Here is a 21475-nt window from a genome sequence, read left to right as displayed (position 1 = left end):
TTCAGTTTTTTTTAAAAAATTTAAATAAATAAAACCAAAAAAAATGAGTCTTCTTCAATATTTTTCGGCCAAAACCCCAACCATTCATCTTCATCTTATTGGAGCTCATTCATCTTCATCTTCATCTTCATATCACCATAAATCATAAAAATAACAAGAAACACACGAAAAAAAAAGGGTGACATTAGTACATGCAAGAGATAAAATGGTTGACGGTTATTTCAATTTTTGTGTTCTACAATTTGTTTAAATTTTTTTGGTGAAGGTGACTTTTTTGTTGTCTAAAAGAGAAGAAGAAGGTAGTAATTAAGGAAATAAATAAACAAACAAACAATCATTATCCGTTTAATTTGTTATTTATATATGTGTGATGTGTATGTACGGAGTATCATATTCTTTCTTAACTTTGCATGTTTTTGTATGTTAGATGAACACTATCACATTTTGGATAATGTATGTATTTTTGAAATGCTTAATTTATTAATATTTCCATAATTTATTGGTTTGTAACAAATTATTTGGTTTTATTATGGTTCCATAATACTCTGTAATTAATTTTTTTTTTGGTTTCATAATTCATTACCATATACTTCGTATCATTAATTTTTTTACCATTCATTTTGAAATTTAAGTATAAAAAGGGTTACCATGCATCATTGATGTGTCAAATCAGTATAAAAAAAATGATCACACACTCATAATGTGGAGGAGGATTCCTCTCCATTTCCTAAAAAGAAATGGAGAGTCCATTACCTATCAACGGACGAGATTGAATTCTATCGACATCGAACGGTTCACGATTTATGCATAAAAATAAAGGAGTAATAGAGTATGGAGAGGATAATATTATTAAATGAGTTTGTGAGAGGAAATGGAGAGAAAGGAAATGGAGAGAATCCTAATTGCATAATGTGTTAACATGTTTCGTTAATTTGTTGGAGTACCATTTATCAAATACGTATTTGTGTTTAACATGTTACCATGTGGAATTTTTTGGATTATGAGGGTTAATTAGCAAACTAATTAGAGAATTAGCGGCCATTTTAAACTATTTTGGACCAATGGGTCTACGGTTTTTTTTTTTCCAAGTTTTTATACAAAGCCGCTGAACTTCTTAGCGGCTTACCCTAATTGCACATAAAATTTCACACCCCTCAAATCCAGTTGCTACTGGAGTCTCAAAATTTTAGAAAACTAGTAAGCCGCTGAAACTCTTAGCGGCTTCATCAAGTTTTTTTTTTTTTTTTTAAAAAAGCACTGGCATACAAAGCCGCTATTAATCTTGGCGGCTTCTACTGAATTTTCAGAGCCCAGGTATCCAGTAGCTACTGGAGTCTCAAAATAGCCAACAACCTATGAAGCCGCTGAAGACATTAACGGGTTTCTTGAGTTTTCTGTAATTACCTGAGAAGCCGCTGAATATCTTAGCGGTTTGCCTAGTTACTTCATCAAAAAGACGTGTAAACACCACTGCCCAAACCTGCAAATACAACAAACACAAACTCCATTACATACACACTACAACAAAAACGCGGCATAGTGACGGTCATACCGACGGAAAAAATAAGCCGTCAGAAAACTCGGGATACTAACGGATTTTTGACGGAATTTCCGTCGGTATCAATTACTGACGGATTTCCCGTCACGAGTAATTGGCGCGTTGACAAAGTCAATGGCGCTAAAAAACATGTGACGGAATATCCGTCGATTTCAAAAAAGCGACGGAAATTCCGTCATTGGTCGCCACACCCAACGATTCATGACAAATTTGTATAGCAATTGGGAAAAGCGGCGAAATTCCGTCGAAAAACACAAAACCGACGGAATTTCCGTCACATGTTTTATTTTTGAACACAAAGTGTGACAACTGTCACAATAATTGTCCCGATGACGGAAATTCCGTCAGGATTTTGAAAAAACTGACGGAATTTCCGTCAGTAGTCTAAATTATATGACGTGTAAAATTGATGCATTATTGGTCTGGTAAAGTGCGCCTATGACGGAATTTCCGTCAGTTTTTTAGAAATACTGACCGAATTTCCGTCAGGAATCCTATTTAACTGACGGGATTTCCGTCAGTCCTTCCTTTTATCTCAAACACGGGATCCATTAATATCAGTTTACCAATTTTCCCCCAAAATTACAAATCGCCAAACCCTCCTCTACCACCTTAAAACCCGACACCACCACCACCCTCCTCCACTTCCGGCGCCGCCACCACCACCAACAACACCAGCACGCCGTCGCCATCATTATAAAGTAATTTTTTATGTTTTTCTTCTTTTCTTCTTTTCTCCTTTCTCTTTTTTCCCTTTCCTTTAATTGTTTTTAATTTTTTTTTTCTCCATAGCCTCCCGCCGCCACCTTCTGCTGCCGCCACCCCTGCTGCCGTCACCTTTCCTCTTTCTCATCCTTCTTTTTCATTTTTTTTCTTTGTGGAGCTAATTAGGTATTTGTCTTTAATTTTTTTTTTTGTTTAATTATTTTAATTGAATTAGAATATTAGTTATTGTTTTAATTATTGTTGAATTATTGTTGATGTTGATGCATGTTGACTTAGGATAGAAGCCAATTTTGTTTAAATGTTGATTGTGATGGTTTTAATGTATGCATCTAATTTTTTTGTTAATTAGATTATTGTTAAATTTTGTGAAATGTTAATGTTTTTAAAATGATAATTAGACTAGATATGTAAATTGAAAAATTATTCATGTTAGTTTTTAAAATGATAATTAGACTAGATGATACATAAAATGAAAAATAAATCATGTTAGTTTATGTTAATTGAAAAAGTAGTCATTGTTGTATGTTTTGTTTTTAATATTGTTAAAATTATTGTTCATATTGACGTAGTACCCATTCAAAAATTACTCACTAGGAGTAATTTTTGAATAGTCCCCGTTTTGGGACTGTCTTTGTACGTTTTAAGTCACTTAGGTAGTAAACATGTGCTTGTGATTTGTTAATGAGAAAAGAGTTTGGTGACAATTCCTTTAATGTTCTCTAAATGCATATGTAGAGTAATTATTTATTCTACATTGTGTATTTGGAGAATGGATGGGAATTGCCGCCGAATTTTTTTTCCTCATTAATAAATCACAAGTACATGTTTGCTAGTGACTTGAAACGTACATTGATGGGTTTAGGTTGGAGTGATAAGGACCCAATTCAAAGAAATACAATATTTATATTGGTTAAAATGTTAAATTATTGTGTATTATTCTTGATTTTGATTGTTGTTAGGTTATTTTTTAATGACATATATAAATGTGTAGATACATAATAACATGAAAAGATTAGAACGACAATGGATGTATGAAAGATTAGACGAAAAAAAGAAACCCAATAAAGCATTTGCAGAGGGGGTGGGAAATAGTTTATTAAATTTGCGGAAGGAAGTAGTGAGTACAAGAATTTAGGTGAAATTAGGCGGTGTCCGTGTAAGAAATGCAAAAGCCTAGGTTTTAAAAGGAAAACAGATGTTCAAATTCATCTTTGGTCGTATGGTTTCGCCGATAATTATTATGTACGGACATATCACGGTGAGAAACTACCTAGTACAAATGCTAGTGAGAATCCTTACCGTGAGTTCGTGGAAAATGCATTGCGTGATACTGTTGACCAAATTTTGGAGGATCGACTTAATCCTGATGACCTTAACGATGAAGAAGTGCGTTATGAAACCCCGAACCCCCAAGTTTCTTCGTTCTTTAAAATGTTAGAGCAAGCCGAACAACCGGTGTTTGAGGTAAGTGATATGAGTTTGTTGCAAGCAGCTGCTAGGTTGTTATAACTCAAATGTGAGAACAACATATCTCTTAGATGCGCTAATGGTTTTGTGTCGTTCGTTGGTGATATAATTCCAAAGGAAAATCAAATGGCGCACAATTTTAATGACATTAAAAAAATTCTGAAGGGACTCCAACTTCCCCATTGACGCGGATATGGACCCAATAGAGGAAGTTGTGCTCAACTTAGAGGACCAAGCAGAACCAAGCCCGAGTAATACATTTTTTATGCACAAAAATTGGATGGGCTCAAATAAAAGAAAGGAAATATGTGCGATTGAGGCTCAAGACCCGCGAGAACCTTGATGCCGTGTGGGAACAAGAGGAATGCCGTGTGGGAACAAGTGGAAGAGTCGAAATGTAGCGGCACCAGGGAGGGGGGGGGGGGGAGGGAATCCAATTTTATATTTTTGCATTTTCAACCTAGTTTGAATAAAAGTTGACAAAAAGGTCTAGGTTGTAAGTTCTATGTATTCATTCATCCTAGAACTTACAAACTAGCATTAAATGTTTGCTTGGAGGCCAAGGCTTTTGTCCTATATAAAGGACCTAGCCTCCTCATTTGTAATCCATCAAAGAATTAAAAAAAACCTTTAGAGAGAGAAACTTGTGTTTCAATCTTTTTCAAAGAGTCGATGCTTTCGAGTCTTGCCTTGAACTAAGGACGCGCTCCGCAGTTTAAGTTGAATTACTTGACGCGTTTTCGAGTAATTCCCCATTGTTATCGCTATAGGTCTAGTGATAGCAAATATCCCATTGGTTCGATCTCCTCACAAGAAATCGAAGCAAATATCCTTTCATTCCTGCACAACATAAACACAAAAACAAAACAAAAAAGACTTCCGCTTCGCCCAAAACGCCGCAAGTGACACGATCAGATCGGGTTGCATCTAGTGCATTCGGATCTCCCGCTTCACTTGAATTCATAATTAAATCTTCCGCTCCGTATACGCATCAAGTGGTATCAGAGCTTTGGCTCTTGATCACCCCAAAAAATCAAGATGGTCCTAAGAAGGTCCCAATCAATTAGTAGTTGAATATCCAACGCGATTGGTATTCAAAGGTTAAACTCAACGAGGTAGTTGAGGTTTAATCGATTGGATCTTGAAGGCACGGTTTGAACAAAAAAAAAACACACACACACAAAAAAAGTCACTGTTCACGGTACTGTTCACCATAAAAAAAAAAGGAGTTTCGAAATTTCAAACAACAAACATCAAAAATGAATTTCGACGATCCCAACTTTCTCAAGTATCTTCAAAAGGCTTTAAAGAATTTACAAGAAAACGATCCCAAGTGGATGCCGAGACGAGAACGAGCCGTTGAATAGTTCAAGGTCAGTGAACTACCCGAGTTCACGGGAGGCACGGACCCCGAGGCTTATCTCGAATGGGAAAGACAAATAGATCGGATGTTTGAATTTAAGGATCTCGACGATGAACAATGCTGCAAGTACGCCATCTTAAAATTAAGGAATGGGGCTTCATTATGGTATGAAAGCTTTAAGACCAGGAGAGTTCGAGCCGAGAAAGCAAAGATAACATCATGGCACGTGTTTAAACTCAAATTACGGAAAAGATATGTCCCCATCACACATAGGCTCACGACCTATCGTAAGATCACCGATCTTACCCAAGGAAGGCTAAGTGTCCTAGAATACATCAACGAATTTGAAAATCTAGCCTTGATGGGAGACTTGGTGGAGGATGAGGACATAAGAATGGCGCGGTTCCTACGCGGTATAAACCGCAACATTGCCCACGTTGTTGAATTGCAGAATTACTCAGATTTCGACACATTGTGTAGTATGTGTCTCAAAGTGGAGACACAAGGAAAGACGAAGGTGACGACCACCTATGGTGAGAGTGGCCGGAATTGGAAGAATGAGAACAACTCGAGGACAAGCGCAACGGGAAATACCACCGAACGCAAAACCATTTCCGCCTCCAGTTCTGCCATTAAACCAACCGCCTCAAAGGAAAATAGCTACACACAGATTCGGTGTTTCAAATGCCAAGGGTTTGGGCATTTCAAAAACGCGTGCCCAAATCAACGGACAATCACACTAAGAGAGGCCGTGGAGTGTCGTGACGAGTTGTTTGAAGAAGAAGAAAGAACCGAGGGCATTTTTAATCTAGAAGGAAAAGAGGAAGAGGCGCACGCCGAGAACGCCGAAGATTACATCGCGCCTAGTTATGATTCACTACTACAAATACAGGCTATAACAATGGTCAAAAACCGTTGTTATATAAAAAAGCGGACGTTGTTAAAGCATCCGTTGTAAAAGGTTTCAACAACGGTTGGTTTTCTTAAGGAAACCGTTGTTAAAAATATTAACAACGGTTTTAAGTATAAAAACCCGTTGTGGAAAGTGTGACTCAATTTTGGGGGGAAAGTTATAACAATGGGTTTTAATATAGAAAACCGTTGTTATAACTAAAGACAACGGGTTTTTTTTATAAATAACCGTTGTTGTTTGTTCTTAAAAAATAAAAAAAAAAATTAAATTAAATATTACTAGATGCATGCATAATTACGACCCGTTAGAATTCCGATGCATGCATTATTACTGACATCACTGTGCATATGAACGGACAATATGGAATGAGAAGGGTTAGTAATAAGATTTGAAGCAGCATTGAGAGATATGATGATGATTATGGCACAACTTCCTAACATATATATTAATTAAAAAACAACTCAACCCACACATTGCTTAGTATAAATACATTGCATTATCTCAACTAACATTTCCATTATCTCAATATATACATCTCCAAACCCTAACTGCTAAAACAAACTCTACTTAATCTTTCAAAACAAACTCCAAAAAACTCCAACAAAATGAATGATTTCATCCTTAAGACTCTTACCATGATCGAGAACAACAACAGCTTCATCCGCCGGTTCCTCCATATTGAGGAAAGTTTCAGGACCTACCTTGCGGATGCTCGATCCGCACTGAAGCACGCCAAATAAGATGGCTTGATGGAGCAGCAGCAGTTGCAGCTATATGACGATATAGCAACTGCTGAACGGAACCTCCAAATAGCCAAGGAGGAGAGGACGGATACGATAGAGCAGAATAAGATCCTCTATGAAAATATAAGAATTGCATTTTTATATATGTAATTTTTTTTTAATTTATGTATTTATAAATATATATATATATATATATATATATATATTAATTATGTTTATCTTGCTTCTTCATCTTGCTTCTTCATTGTTTTACTAACTAATTATGCGAACAATACTTAAACAAATAACATAATGGTCGATAAAAACACATACATGCAAAAGAAATAAATTGAAAAAGAAAATAATGACGATGAAACTAACGGTGGATGGCGAGATTTACCTGATAAATACAGAACGTAAGAGACGATGAAATCAACAGTGACGGCGAGAAGATAAAGCGACGATGAGAAAGAGAGAAAGAGAGAAAGAGAAAGTGTGTATTTTGTGTTTGTTTGTCTGTTGTGTTTGTGTTTGTGTATTAAGGGTTGTGTTTTGTGGGCTCAGCAGACTTACTTTTGTGTGGTTTATAGTATGGAAGGTATTGACAACGGTTATTAAACAACAACCGTTGTGAAATATGTTTTAACAACGGTTGTAAAAAACACCCGTTGTCAAATATGTTTTAACAACGGGTTACAAAAGTAACCGTTGTGATTACTTTTCACTAACTTTGCGCCAATTTTGCGCCAAATTATTAACAACGGTTGTGCATGTGTGACCCGTTGTTAAAACTAATAACAACGGTTTTTATAACCATACCCGTTGTAATTGATTTTAGTAAAATTCGCGCCATACATTCTACAACGTCTATTGTGATTTTCGTGAATAATCGTTGTTAAAGGGGCGTTGTAGTTGCCTGGATTTGTAGTAGTGATTGTGCTTTAGTTCTCCGAACCTTGCAAGCCCAATCTTCGCCCAATGAAACGGAGCAACAAAGTCAAATATTTCACACCAAGTGCCAAGTGAAAGACAAATGGTGTAGCCTAATCATTGACGGAGGCAGTTGCACCAACGTCGCCTCGAATGAAATGGTGGAGAAGTTAAAGCTACCCACAACGCCTCACCCAAAGCCCTATGCCCTGCATTGGTTTGATGACGGGAATAAGGTAAAAATCACCAAGCAAGTGAGGGTGGCACTAACCATGGGATCTTACAACGACGACATCCTATGCGATGTTGTACCAATGGATGCCTGTCATGTCCTATTAGGACGACCATGGCTGTATGACCAGGATGTGGTACATCGCGGTCGAAGCAACGAATACGAGTTGGTAAGTAAGGGTAAAAGGATTACCTTAAAACCAATGGCGCCTGGTGAAGTGCGTTCCATGAGTGCCAAGCGTGAAAAGACCGCTAGTATGGCCATGCTTGCTAGTGAGAAAGAAGTGGACGAGGCTATTGTCAATGGCAACCAGGTTTACCTGATGGTGGTCAATGAGACTCCTAGCGATGGAAGCAAGGATGGACGATTAACCTCGCTCTTGGAGGAGTTCAAGGATGTTTTACCCGAGGAACTACCCGCTGGTTTACCACCTATTCGTGGGATCGAACACCAAATCGATCTCCTGCCCGGAGCTCCTTTGCCAAACAAAGTCGCCTATCGGTGCAATCCGATGGAGACTAAGGAGTTACAACGGCAAATCGAGGAGCTAATGGAACGAGGCTATGTGCGCAAGAGCATGAGCCCATGTACCGTCCCTACGCTACTTGTTCCAAAGAAGGATGGAACGTGGCAAATGTGCATCGATAGTCGAGCCGTGAACAACATCACTATCAATTATCGGTTTCCAATTCCGAGACTCAATGATATGCTCGATGAATTACATGGGTCTGAGATCTTCTCTAAAGTTGATTTGAGGAGTGGCTACCACCAAATTCGGATGAGAGAAGGAGACGAGTGGAAAACCGCGTTTAAAACTAAGCATGGATTATACGAGTGGACGGTTATGCCATTCGGCTTGACAAATGCTCCAAGTACCTTTATGCGACTCATGAACGAAATACTCAAGCCTTTCCTAGGCATATTCGTGGTCGTTTATTTGGACGACATTTTGATCTACAGCCGGAGCAAGGATGATCACTTCCAACACCTTTGCAAGGTGTTCAACACACTTCGTGAACAACAACTCTATGGCAAAAAGGAGAAGTGCTCGTTCTTAGTCGAGAGCGTTATCTTTCTTGGCTACAAGGTTTCTAAGAACGGAGTTTCAGTCGATCAATCCAAGATTGAAGCAATCAAGTCATGGCCTATTCCCAAAACTGTAACGGAAGTCCGATCCTTTCACGGACTCGCATCATTCTATCGGAGGTTCATTCGGGATTTTAGCACCATCGCTAGTCCTATCACCGAGTGTACAAAGAAGGGAACTTTTGTATGGACCCCGGCTGCTCAAAAGGCGTAACGATTATCCAAAAACTTTGTGAGGCACCGTTATTGGCACTCCCAGATTTCACCCGACCATTCGAGGTGGAATGTGACGCAAGCGATGTTGGAATTAGAGCCATGCTAGTACAAGGAAAGCGACCCATCGCTTACTTCTCCGAGAAATTGAACGGGGCCAAGCTCAATTACTCGACATACGACAAGGAATTCTATGCGATTGTGAGAGCTCTTTAACATTGGAGTCTATCTTCGGCCGAGTCATTTCATCCTACATTCGGACCACGAATCGTTAAAACACATCAATGGACAATAAAAGTTGAACTCAAGACATGCCAAGTGGGTGGAATTCTTACAATCCTTCCATTTTTCCTCAAGGTACAAAACTGGCAAGAGTAATGTGGTGGCCGACGCTCTCTCACGACGATACACATTATTGACTGTGCTCGATGTCCGATTACTGGGATTTGAGGCATTAAAGGACTCCTACGAGCACGATCCCGACTTTGGGGGAACCTTCGAGCTTTGCAAGACCGGAACTCATGATGAATTCATTATCCAAGATGGCTTCCTCTTCAAAGGTAATAGACTTTGGGTTCCAAAACTTCCAACACGAGAGCTCCTTATTCGAGAAGCCAACGGCGGTGGACTTGGAGGACATTTTGGGGTAAATAAAACCGTGGATATCCTCAAAGAACATTTTTATTGGCCGCAACTGCAAGGAGACATACAAGCGATAGTACGAAAATGTGTCACCTGTCACGTGGCCAAAAGCAAATTCCAACCCGGGTAATACATACCCCTGCCTATCCCATGCCGACCTTGGGAGGATATATCAATGGATTTCATTGTGGCATTACCTCGAACCCAGAGAGGCAAAGATGCGATCATGGTGGTGGTCGACCGATTTTCTAAGATGGCCCATTTTATCGCATGTCACAAGACCGACGACGCCAGCAATGTGGTAGATTTGTACTTTCGAGAAATTATGCGTCTCCATGGAATCCCAAGGACGATCGTTTCCGATCGAGATTCCAAGTTCCTAAGCTAATTCTGAAAACGCTGTGGAAAAAAGTTGGAACCAAGCTCTTGTTCAGCACCTCGCATCATCCTCAGACGGACGGAAAACGGAGGTGACGAATCGCACTCTTGGGACGATACTGCGAAGTCTTGTGAGCAAAACTCAGAAAGATTGGGACTTAAAACTTGCTCACGCCGAGTTCGCATATAACCGCTCCCCAAAGTATGCGACAAAGCACTCTCCATTTGATGTCGTATATGGCATCAATCCGTACTTACCACTAGACCTCATTCCCCTACCCAAGGATGAACTCATTCACAAGGATGCTGAGTCCAAACTAAAATCAATGATCAAGCTGCATGACCAAGTCCGGGCGAGAATCGAGAAAATTAATGAAGTATACAAGCGCAAGGCAAACAAGAACCGCCGACCAAGATCTTTCAGCGAAGGGGACCTCGTGTGGTTACACCTAAGGAAGGACAGGTTTCCGAACAAACGCAAAAACAAACTCATGCCACGTGCGGAAGGTCCTTACAGGGTAATATCAAAGGTAGGCGACAACGCATACAAGATCGAACTACCCGGAGAATACGGAGTGCACGCTACCTTCAACGTCGGGGATCTATCTCCTTATGTCAATGACGATGGAATCAAGGAATTGAGGGTAATTCCTTTTCAAGAGGGAGGAGATGACGCGGATATGGACCCAATAGAGGAAGTTGTGCTCAACTTAGAGGACCAAGCAGAACCAAGCCCGAGTAATACATTTTTTATGCACAAAAATTGGATGGGCTCAAATAAAAGAAAGGAAATATGTGCGATTGAGGCTCAAGACCCGCGAGAACCTTGATGCCGTGTGGGAACAAGAGGAATGCCATGTGGTAATAAGTGGAAGAGCCGAAATGTGGCGGCACCAAGGGGGGTGGGGGGGTGGGGGGGGGGGGGGGAGAATCCAATTTTATATTTTTGCATTTTCAACCTAGTTTGAATAAAAGTTGACAAAAAGGTCTAGGTTGTAAGTTCTAGGATGAGTTCTATGTATTCATTCATCCTAGAACTTACAAACTAGCATTAAATGTTTGCGTGGAGGCCAAGGCTTTTGTCCTATATAAAGGACCTAGCCTCCTCATTTGTAATCCATCAAAGAATTAAGAAAAACCTTTAGAGAGAGAAACTTGTGTTTCAATCTTTTTCAAAGAGTCGATGCTTTCGAGTCTTGCCTTGAACTAAGGACGCACTCCGCAGTTTAAGTTGAATTACTTGACGCGTTTTCGAGTAATTCCCCATTGTTATCGCTATAGGTCTAGTGATAGAAAATATCCCATTGGTTCAATCTCCTCACAAGAAATCGAAGCAAATATCCTTTCATTCCTGCACAACATAAACACAAAAACAAAACAAAAAAGACTTCCGCTTCGCCCAAAACGCCTCAAATGACACGATCAGATCGGGTTGCACCTAGTGCATTTGGATCTCCCGCTTCACTTGAATTCACAATTAAATCTTCCGCTCCGTATACGCATCACCCATGAAACGATTGATGCATGTATCATTGGATGCATGCTTTTCTGGGAGGAAAATTCTAATCTTGAAGAATGTACAAAGTGTCATGCATCTCAGTATAAAGGTAAAAAGAATTCAAGTGGGAGGCGAATTCCATGTAAACCAATAACTTATTTCCCGCTTGCGCCAAAGTTACAACGACTATATGCAACCAAGCACATAGCAGGTGAGATGAGTTGGCACTACAAAAACTCTCGATTAAGAGAAAGGGGAACAATGGCACATCCAAGTGATGGAGAAGCGTGGAAGCATTTCGATAGAGAGCATCCAGATTTTTCAAGTGAACCCCGGAATGTTAGGCTAGGTTTGTGTACGGATGGATTTCAACCTTTTGGGCAGTTTGGGACGAAATACTCTTGTTGGCCCGTGATTGTGACTCCGTACAACTTACCTCCTTGGTTATGAATGAAGAGACAATTTCTGTTCTTATATGTACTAGTTCCCGGTCCTAAGAACCCTAAGTCAAATTTAGATGTTTTCCTCCAACCGTTGATCAAAGAGTTGAAACAACTTTGGGAGACCGGCGTGGACACCTACGATGTCTCTAAGAAACAAAATTTTCAATTAAAGGCTGCATTAATGTGGACGATCAACGATTTCCCGGCATATGGCATGCTTTCTGGTTGGTCCACAAGTGGATATCGTGCCTGTCCTTATTGTCCAGAAAATGATCATAGATCTTTTTGGCTTAAAAATAACAAAAAGGTTTGTTGGTTTGATTGTCACCGTGAGTTCTTAAGACCTGATCATCCTTTCCATGACAATTGTAAGTAATTTCTTAAAAACAGAAAAACTGAGAATCGCATAGCCACTGTAGATACCCAGTATCTGCTGAGACTCCAACAAATACCTGATGATTATCGGACTACAACATGTTTTGGAATCGCAGCGTTTGATCGACAGTTTGTGTACAACTTTACGTCGGAAAACTTAAAACGATTTCGAAAATAAAACATTTCAAAACATTTCAAAAATACCTGGAGTGTTTAATGCACGGCGACGGGGTCGCAATGACACTAACTAGAGTCAAAACCGACACCGGACCAAAAACCGACTCGAAAATTCAAATCCCGACTCTAACAACGAGTCAAACCGAGTCAAACACAAAAACAAAATATCTCAAAGCCTTCTATGCTAAGTTTTCCCGGATTCATGTTGGTCAAGTACCAAACACGTGACTACAAAACCTAGGATAGAACAAATCATGATTGCGTTTGTTGTGAAAGCGACAACACAACTCGAAGACCCGCGGCATGGCTTGCGCCTCTTTGAGCAGCCCAGGTGGCCACGTCGCTCAAAACTCACACAAGCACTCATTCTCCTATAAATACCCCTCAAATGTCGCCCATTTGAGACTTACGCGAGTGTCCGCCCCCTCTTTTCTCCCTTAAAATTCTCGACTCGACTTCTAAAGTCACAATCCGACGCGTATTTACGACCTACCGATCGTAAACACGAGCCTTACACATTTTTTGGTACCGTCATCGTGCATTAAACCACTTGACCTACCACTTCGACCACTACACCATCACTAAACTTTTAAAACACTCTTTTTACTTACCAAAACGGTTTTAAACTGAGTTTTTTCCGATCAAACGAGTTATTACACTTACGTCGGTCACTCGCCATAACCAAACATGTAAGTATGAGGGTGTAAAAATCCTATTTTATTATGTTTTCATTTGTTTCATGACTCTAACATGCTAAAACATGCATAACATAAACCAAAACATGGAATAAACGAGCTAAAACTGATTTTTGGTCTGAGGCAGAAGCCCCTTAGGTCGCCAAATGGCTCGCGCCTAAATGGGGTGCTCAGACCAGGGATCAACCGTGTTTGTTCTCGTCATTTCCTTCAACCCATTTTTCATATTTGTAATCGGTTTTTACCATTTCAAGTATTTTCGAAACCTTTTTGTTTCATTTCACATGTTTTAACCATAAAACATTTTTCACCCTTGGTTCTTCATACCATGACGGTTAAATCCGTGTTTCGGTGATAATATTTGGTTAATGACATTTAGAAGGTATTTTAAAGCCTTTATTTCATTTCTTCACATTTTTCAAACAAACATATTAGTCACCAACACAAAATCATCCTTGGTTCTACATACCATGCCGGATTTTAACCCGGGTACGATGACGAGTATCGACTAATTACATTCGAAATGGACTTAAAACAATTAGTCCACAATCATTTGTCAAAACTATTCATGTCAAGTTTGTCAAATCGAACCCGACATCGAATATTATCAAATAATGATGATTATTCGGATCTAGTTCTTCAAATCAACAAATGCGGTCTAAACGACCCTTTCAAAGTCAAACCGGGTTCAAACACCCATTTTCAACACGTTTATAACGTTTTCTAAATAGTCAGAACACGGCATACAACCGTTGGCTAACCCGCGCCTCAAGCAGGCTCCTCATTTCTCACTTTCAAAACCAGAGGGAGGCCCCTTACACCGCCGGCTGGCTCGCGCCTCTTATAGCCGTCTGGTACAGGGCCTGTTTCCTTCCAGCATTAGTCTAGGACGATCCCGACTCCGGTTAACCCGGATATAGGATGGATCAGATGACTATTCAATTATTCAAAACCATATTTGCAAAATGCCTTACTAAGATAAATGGATCATGTTATGCACCCTAAACCTAATACGGTAAATGGATGTTTAATTTCCGGCTTGCATGCAAATCAACCATTAATCCAACTCGACATCTTATACTTGATATTTGGATTAAATCAACCGACTTAGAAAGCTCTCACATGTTAGGTTTAAATTATTGGATGCGCATTCATGCATTTTAACCGTTTTATCAATTTTTGCATTCAACCAACCAAGATCGATCAGTAGAGGCCGCTAAACGCTGGCGGGATTGGGTGTCTGATTAAAGGGCTTCCCAATACGTACCTTCACCTCTTACTCAGAAACTTTGGATAGTGGACGACCTTACCCAGGGCGTACGAGAGTCATTCTAGAGATAGGATGCTAAAGAGGGACGATTTCCTTATCTTTAGTACCTATGTCAAACGCTGCTTTGTGCTTCGATTTGACCGAGGTATAAAGTGGAATTCGAACGGGTTCCATGCATCCCACAAATGCTTGGTGGCAACTCCGAACATCTCTAATCTTTTCGAGACCCTTACCGAGACGAAACCGACCGATCTAAAACGATCCGGTCGAAGGCATTTTTACGCCGCCGAGCGTGGCTTTCAAAAGACCGCTATACGTCCGCATATTGGCTAGGCGTGTAGGTGGGCCATGTCCACAGATTGGTGACTCTGCTGGGGAGAACTAGGACACTTACGTCTTTGTGATCCCTGGATGGTGAGACTCGAACGAGGTCTTGGTTGGAATGCATTAATTGATATTACGGTCACGGTCGGGTTCCTTGTCCGGGCCCACAACCTAACCCTTTTCGACCAATTGGCTCGTCCCGTCGGTGTGAGTTTTCTCATCCCCGCGTTTCGAATCCCGATTGAGTCAAGCATACCATTGACGTTACACATTTCTGTTTCGTCAAAGAGCTTTCATCACTTTCGAGCAGGAGGCTAGGGCACCCTCCTTACACATTTTGTTTGGATTGGTATCCCTCTCGCAAATCGGGGTTTGATTGCTTGGTGTGTAACCCACCCTTCTAAGCCAAAACCCGTGTCAACATGATGCATAATATAATGGACTGTGAGTGCTTATGTGCTATCTGATCATAAGTCCTTCCGTGTCATTTTCAAACTTTCAAAAACACTCTTTTTGCGCCGTTATAATGGCCATTTCAAAACTCGGTCTTTCGCCGACCGATGCACGCCTTTCTAGGCCGTCGTAATGACGATTTTCAAACCCGGTTTTGTATAACCATTTTAACACGCCTTTCTAGGCCGTCGTAATGACGATTTTCAAACCCGGTTTTGTATAACCATTTCAAAACGCCTTCCTAGGCTGTCGTAATGACGATTTTCAAACCCGGTTTTGTATAACCATTTCAACACGCGTTTCTAGGTCGTCGTAATGACGATTTTCAAACCCGGTTTTGTATAAACCATTTCAACACGCCTTCCTAGGGCGTCGTAATGACGATTTTCAAACCCGGTTTTGTATAACCATTTCAACACGCCTTTCTAGGCCGTCGTAATGAGGATTTTCAAACCCGGTTTTGTATAACCATTTCAACACGCCTTTCTAGGCCGTCATAATGATGATTTTCAAACCCGGTTTTGTATAAACCATTTCAACACGCCTTTCTAGGCCGTCGTAATGACGATTTTCAAACCCGGTTTTGTATAAACCATTTCAACACGCCTTTCTAGGCCGTCGTAATGACGATTTTCAAACCCGGTTTTGTATAACCATTTCAACACGCCTTTCTAGGCCGTCATAATGACGATTTTCAAACCCGGTTTTGTATAACCATTTCAAATCACCTTTTCACGCCGTTATAATCGCCGCATCTAGACACGGATTTTAACCCGTTTGGCGCCGACAATGACTCTTTCAAAACCCGAGAAAAGCACACACCCTTTTCTCGAGACACTTTCGAGATCCCGAGGACCATGCACCGTCCCCGAGACCTTTTCAAACATTTCAAAATTCGATTTTCAAAACATACAATTTTGAATTTCAAAACCATCTTGGGAAACAATGCACTGTCTTCCGAGCCGACTCAAACTCAAACCGTCTTCTGCAAATAAACTTAAGACAACCCTTTTTAACTGATCGACTTGCGGAGATTTCTATCTTCGGAAGCCGCCCATTAAAGCGACAAATGAATCTTTTTGAAAATTTCTATTTTCGAAAACTTAAGTCCACCATTCCAATTCCGCCCCGTGTCTATCGAGTTAAAGCAAACGTACTTATGGGTCTTTACTTATGAGTCGTCTCACCACGAGACCCGTCCAATGGCGTCGCGCCGTCATGATTGGACTAGTGTCAAAGGTTCGGTCAAACACCGTCACGTCATAAATCGATTCAACACCGAGGGACCACACACGGTCACCCCGTCTTATTGAGTCGATCTTTGTCTCGTCCTTTGTGTTGTCTGCGTTCAGTCTTGGAACCGTGTCGGATTGAGTTGTAATGTGACCCATTTTTCTGCCTCAGAGCCATGGCCCCGTCTTCAACTTCGTATGTCAACCACAACAATAATGATAACAACAGAGATGTCACAACTGATCAGCTAGCCAGCCTGCTTACCGCTCTTAAGGTCACCCTGGATCGCGTCGAGACCCGTATCGACGCCCTCGAGAACAAGGAAATTGGGGAACATAATACCCCACCTCTGATTGAAACTGAGAAGAGGCTGAAACTCTTGGAAGAGCAGCTCCTAGCCCGGGGCAACAATATCCACCTTGAAAATAACCGAAGGTTCGAACCTGTTGGGGACCAGTTACCTGACAACTTCACCCTGACCGATGTGCCTAAGTTCAAGGGAGTGGAGGACCCACTCAACCACATCCGTGCTTTCAAAGACTACATGGCCATTAAGGGGGTCAAACAGGAGCTCTTTACCCGGATCTTCCCATCCTCTCTGGAGCCGATTCCTCGCCAATGGTACTACTCCTTGGATCCGAAAAACTTTACCACTTGGGATGAGATCGCAGTTGAGTTTGCCAAACAGTATGCCGACAATGTCGAAATCCAGGCCAACACCCGTACTCTCGAGGTGCTAACCCAAAACGACAAGGAAGGGTTCACTGAGTTCCTAACCCGTTGGAGGAGAGTGAGTACTCAGCTGGTCAGTAAGCCGAGTGAGTCAACTCTGGTGGAAAGCCCCCAGAGAGTGTTCACCAACATAGGGTCGACTTATGCAAGTGCCTTGAAAAGGCTCATGGACCAAGGGAAGCTACAACCGATCAGACCCACCCCGGATCCGACCGATGCCAAGAAGTCCCGATTTTGGAACCCCAACGCCTACTGCCAGTATCATCGAGGGAAAGGGCATGATACCGAAAATTGCTTCAAACTCAAGCACCTCATTCAGGACATGATTGAGAAAGGAGATTTGCCATACCCCCACCAACTAAACCGAACAACAAGACGAATCCCCTGGGAATTCACGCCATCTCTGACGATGAGCCGACCCTAGATTGCTCTCATCTCATCTCGCCAATTGACGACGAGGTGAACGTTCTGGAAAAAGATCCTTCGGACGGAGTGTTCGTGTTCAGTGCTGCCACCATGCTCACTATATTTCAGCAAGTCGAAGAGGCCGTAGCCAGCTTCTCTGAGAGAATCACCCGACTCGACGACGCCTACCGTCGACTCATCTTCAATCCCCCAACACCGCGTCCAAGGGAGAATTCCCCAAGAATTCAAAACTACCCACCCCAGGACGGATTGCTCCCGCGACCATTCTGGCATAGACCTCACAAGAGCTACCCTCAAAATAACTACCCTCAAAATAATTACCCTCAAAATAACTACCCCCATAAAAATCGCCCTCACAAAAATATTCCCCACAAGAATTACCCACCGAGGAATACCCCTCCAAGGTATCCTCGAGACCCTGAAATTAACGGCATATGGCGGGATGATGTTGAGGATGTATATATCATCCCGGGGAAGGAAAAGCGGACGAAGGAAATCGGACATCTCACCCGATCCGGACGTCCCTATCAGAATCCGAACAACCCAGCGGTCGTTGCAAAAACGAATGACCAAATCGTCCTGGAAGCGGACACTCAACCAAAGGCTCCCGAGAACTCAATCCTGAGACAACTCCAGAAGGAAAAGGCCGAAATCTCAATTTAGCAACTGATCGCAACGTCTTTTGAGCACCGATAGGCCTTACTGCAGGCCTTGGGGAAATTAATCGTGCCCTCCACCTCTTCCCCATAAGAAATAGTGGCACACATGACGAGAGACGCCCCTGATCTGAGTAACCCGGTCGTCTTCTCCGACGAGGATATCCCCCTATTCGGAGCCAATCATAACCTGGCTCTGTACATCACCGTACAATGCCTCCAGAAAAATATACCAATGGTCCTCGTGGATGACGGTTCCGCCGTGAATGTCATTCCTCTCAAAACTACCCACAGGCTGGGTATCAAGGAATCTGATTTAATCCCAACGAATCAAGGAGTACGCGCCTACGACGGCACTCGTCGCAAGGTCGCTGGGCTAGTCACTTAACCGTCGCAACCGGGCCACTGGAAACGCAAACCAGTTTTCTAGTGGTCGACATCGACGCGTCCTTCAACATGCTCTTGGGACGTCCCTGGATTCACGCCGTCAAGGCGGTCACATCAACGCTCCACCAAAAGATCAGGGTCCCCTTCAACGGGAAAACGATCACGATCCCCGCTTCCCCAATCAAAGCAGTTATGAGAAGGGGGATAGCCTCCCAAGCCATTGAGGAGGACGGCAATGAAATGTGGGGTTTCCAAGCCGTGAACGGCATAACTGATGAATCGGCGACCTCTGAGTGTGACCCGTTCACCAACCTCACGGTCAACCGTATTATGATGCGCCAGGGTTACTTCCTGGGTTTGCCGCTCAATCCACTAAAGGACCCATTGCCTCCCTTGAAACAGGCTGAGGTCCCCAGCATTCCCTTTGGGCTGGGATACGAACCTACTGACAAAGATATCCAGGAGATGAACCTCCTAGTCCGAAAACGCAAGAAGCACGGAGTCATCCTCTATCCATACCACATGACTCTCAACGGATACTTTGTCCCCGAGGGAGAGTCTGAACTCTACCACGGCTTTCCAGAGCCGATCTATGACTCTGTGGCAAAGGCTAGATACCCGGGAGTGGAAGTCTTCCAGGATTTCTACTTTATCCCTGACAACATCGAAGCTGCATCAACTGAGTCCAAGCCGTCACCATGCCTTGACGGACAAGCTATCACACTCCTATTTGGGGAAGATAACGTCAAGCACCTCGTCTATGAGGACATTATCAACATCGCCCTGAAAGACAACCAGTTTGATCCAACCGCCTTGATCTCCGATATTGACCCGGAGAAAGCTACCCAGGGCTGGAGGAAAACCATCAAATGGACCGATCGCCAAGGCCGCATTCTCAAGATAACAACTGGAGAAGGCCCTATGTTCAAGGAGGGAAGTGAGGAAGAGTCTGAGTCTGAGTCGGAGTCAGAGTCTGTCATAGCTCCTAACACTCCGGATGTCCCAGTCAAGGTCCCCTTCCCACTGTTTTATCACAAAGTCGTGGCTGATTCAGAGGCTGAGTCTGCTAGGGTCACCCTCATTCCCATGAAAGGTGACAACCTGGAGCCTGTTCCAGGGGCCACTTCCTCTATTGTGTCGTCTCTGACTGACCACGAGATGTCTGTCCTTTCCGAGCTTTTCGCTCGTGTCAACTTAATGAACGCAAAGTTTGCTTATGACTCGTCTCAATTTAACTGCAATGCAATTCTGAACGACTATGAGGAATTTGACTTGAGTGACTACCCACCTCACTTAGCCAAAGAACTTGACAAACGGGAAACCAGAACCACCATCATTGAGGAAACCGAACCTATTAACGTAGGAACCGACAATACACCTCAAGAACTTAGGATATGGACAACCCTGGACCCCTCGGAAAGACAACAGTTCATTGACTTCCTCCACGAATACAAGGACGTGTTCGCCTAGTCTTACAGAGATATGCCTGGGATTGACAGAGAAATTGCAGAACACCGAATACCCATTAAACCCGGAGCTAAACCTGTGAAACAGAAGCTACGCCGGATGCGTCCTGAATGGGCCCTAAAAATCAAGGAAGAGGTGGACAAACAGTTTAAGGCTGGGTTCATCAAAGTTTCCGAATACTCGGATTGGGTGGCCAACATTGCGCCGATACCAAAGAAAGACGGAAGAATTCGGGTTTGCGTCGACTTCAGGGATCTGAACAAGGCGAGTCCAAAGGACGACTTCCCTTTGCCACATGTTGACATTCTGGTGGACAACACTGCCGAACATGCTCTCCTATCATTCATGCACGGGTATGCCGGGTACAACCAGATTAAGATGGCTGAGGAAGACATGCACAAGACTGCGTTCACTACACAGTGGGGTACATATTGCTACACGGTCATGCCTTTCGGCCTCATCAACGCCGGAGCGACCTATCAAAGAACCGCTACCACTCTCCTACATGATATGATGCACAAGGAGGTAGAGGTATATGTCGATGACATGATCGTCAAATCAAAAGAACGGGACGGCCACATCAATGCCCTTCCAAAATTCTTCGCTCGTCTGCGAAAATATAACATGAGACTAAATCCTCAGAAGTGTGCATTCGGGGTCACCTCCGGAAAACTCTTGGGACATGTCGTCAGCAAGAGGGGCATTGAGATTGATCCAACCAAAATCAAAGCCCTTCAACAAATGCCTCGGCCTAAGAACGAGAAGGAGATTCGGGGATTTCTCGGTCAGGTCCAATACATCAGCCGGTTCATTGCCAAGCTTACTATGATTTGCGAACCGATATTCAAGAAGCTTCGTGCCTCCGATCACACCGATTGGGACGACGACTGCCAGAAGGCGTTCGACAGGATAAAGGAGATCCTATCTAAACCTCCTGTCCTCATGCCACCTCAACCGGGGATTCCTCTATCCCTATACCTGACTGTTACCAACACAGCCATGGGAGCAATGCTAGCACAAACAGTTGGCAATGAAGAGCGAGCCATCTACTACATCAGCAAAAAGTTCATTGAGTACGAGACGAGGTATACCCAACTGGAAAAGACGTG

Source organism: Silene latifolia, chromosome Y, assembly GCF_048544455.1.
Source record: "Silene latifolia isolate original U9 population chromosome Y, ASM4854445v1, whole genome shotgun sequence".
NCBI classification, from domain to species: Eukaryota; Viridiplantae; Streptophyta; class Magnoliopsida; order Caryophyllales; family Caryophyllaceae; genus Silene; species Silene latifolia.
This window is presented reverse-complemented; position numbering follows the sequence as displayed.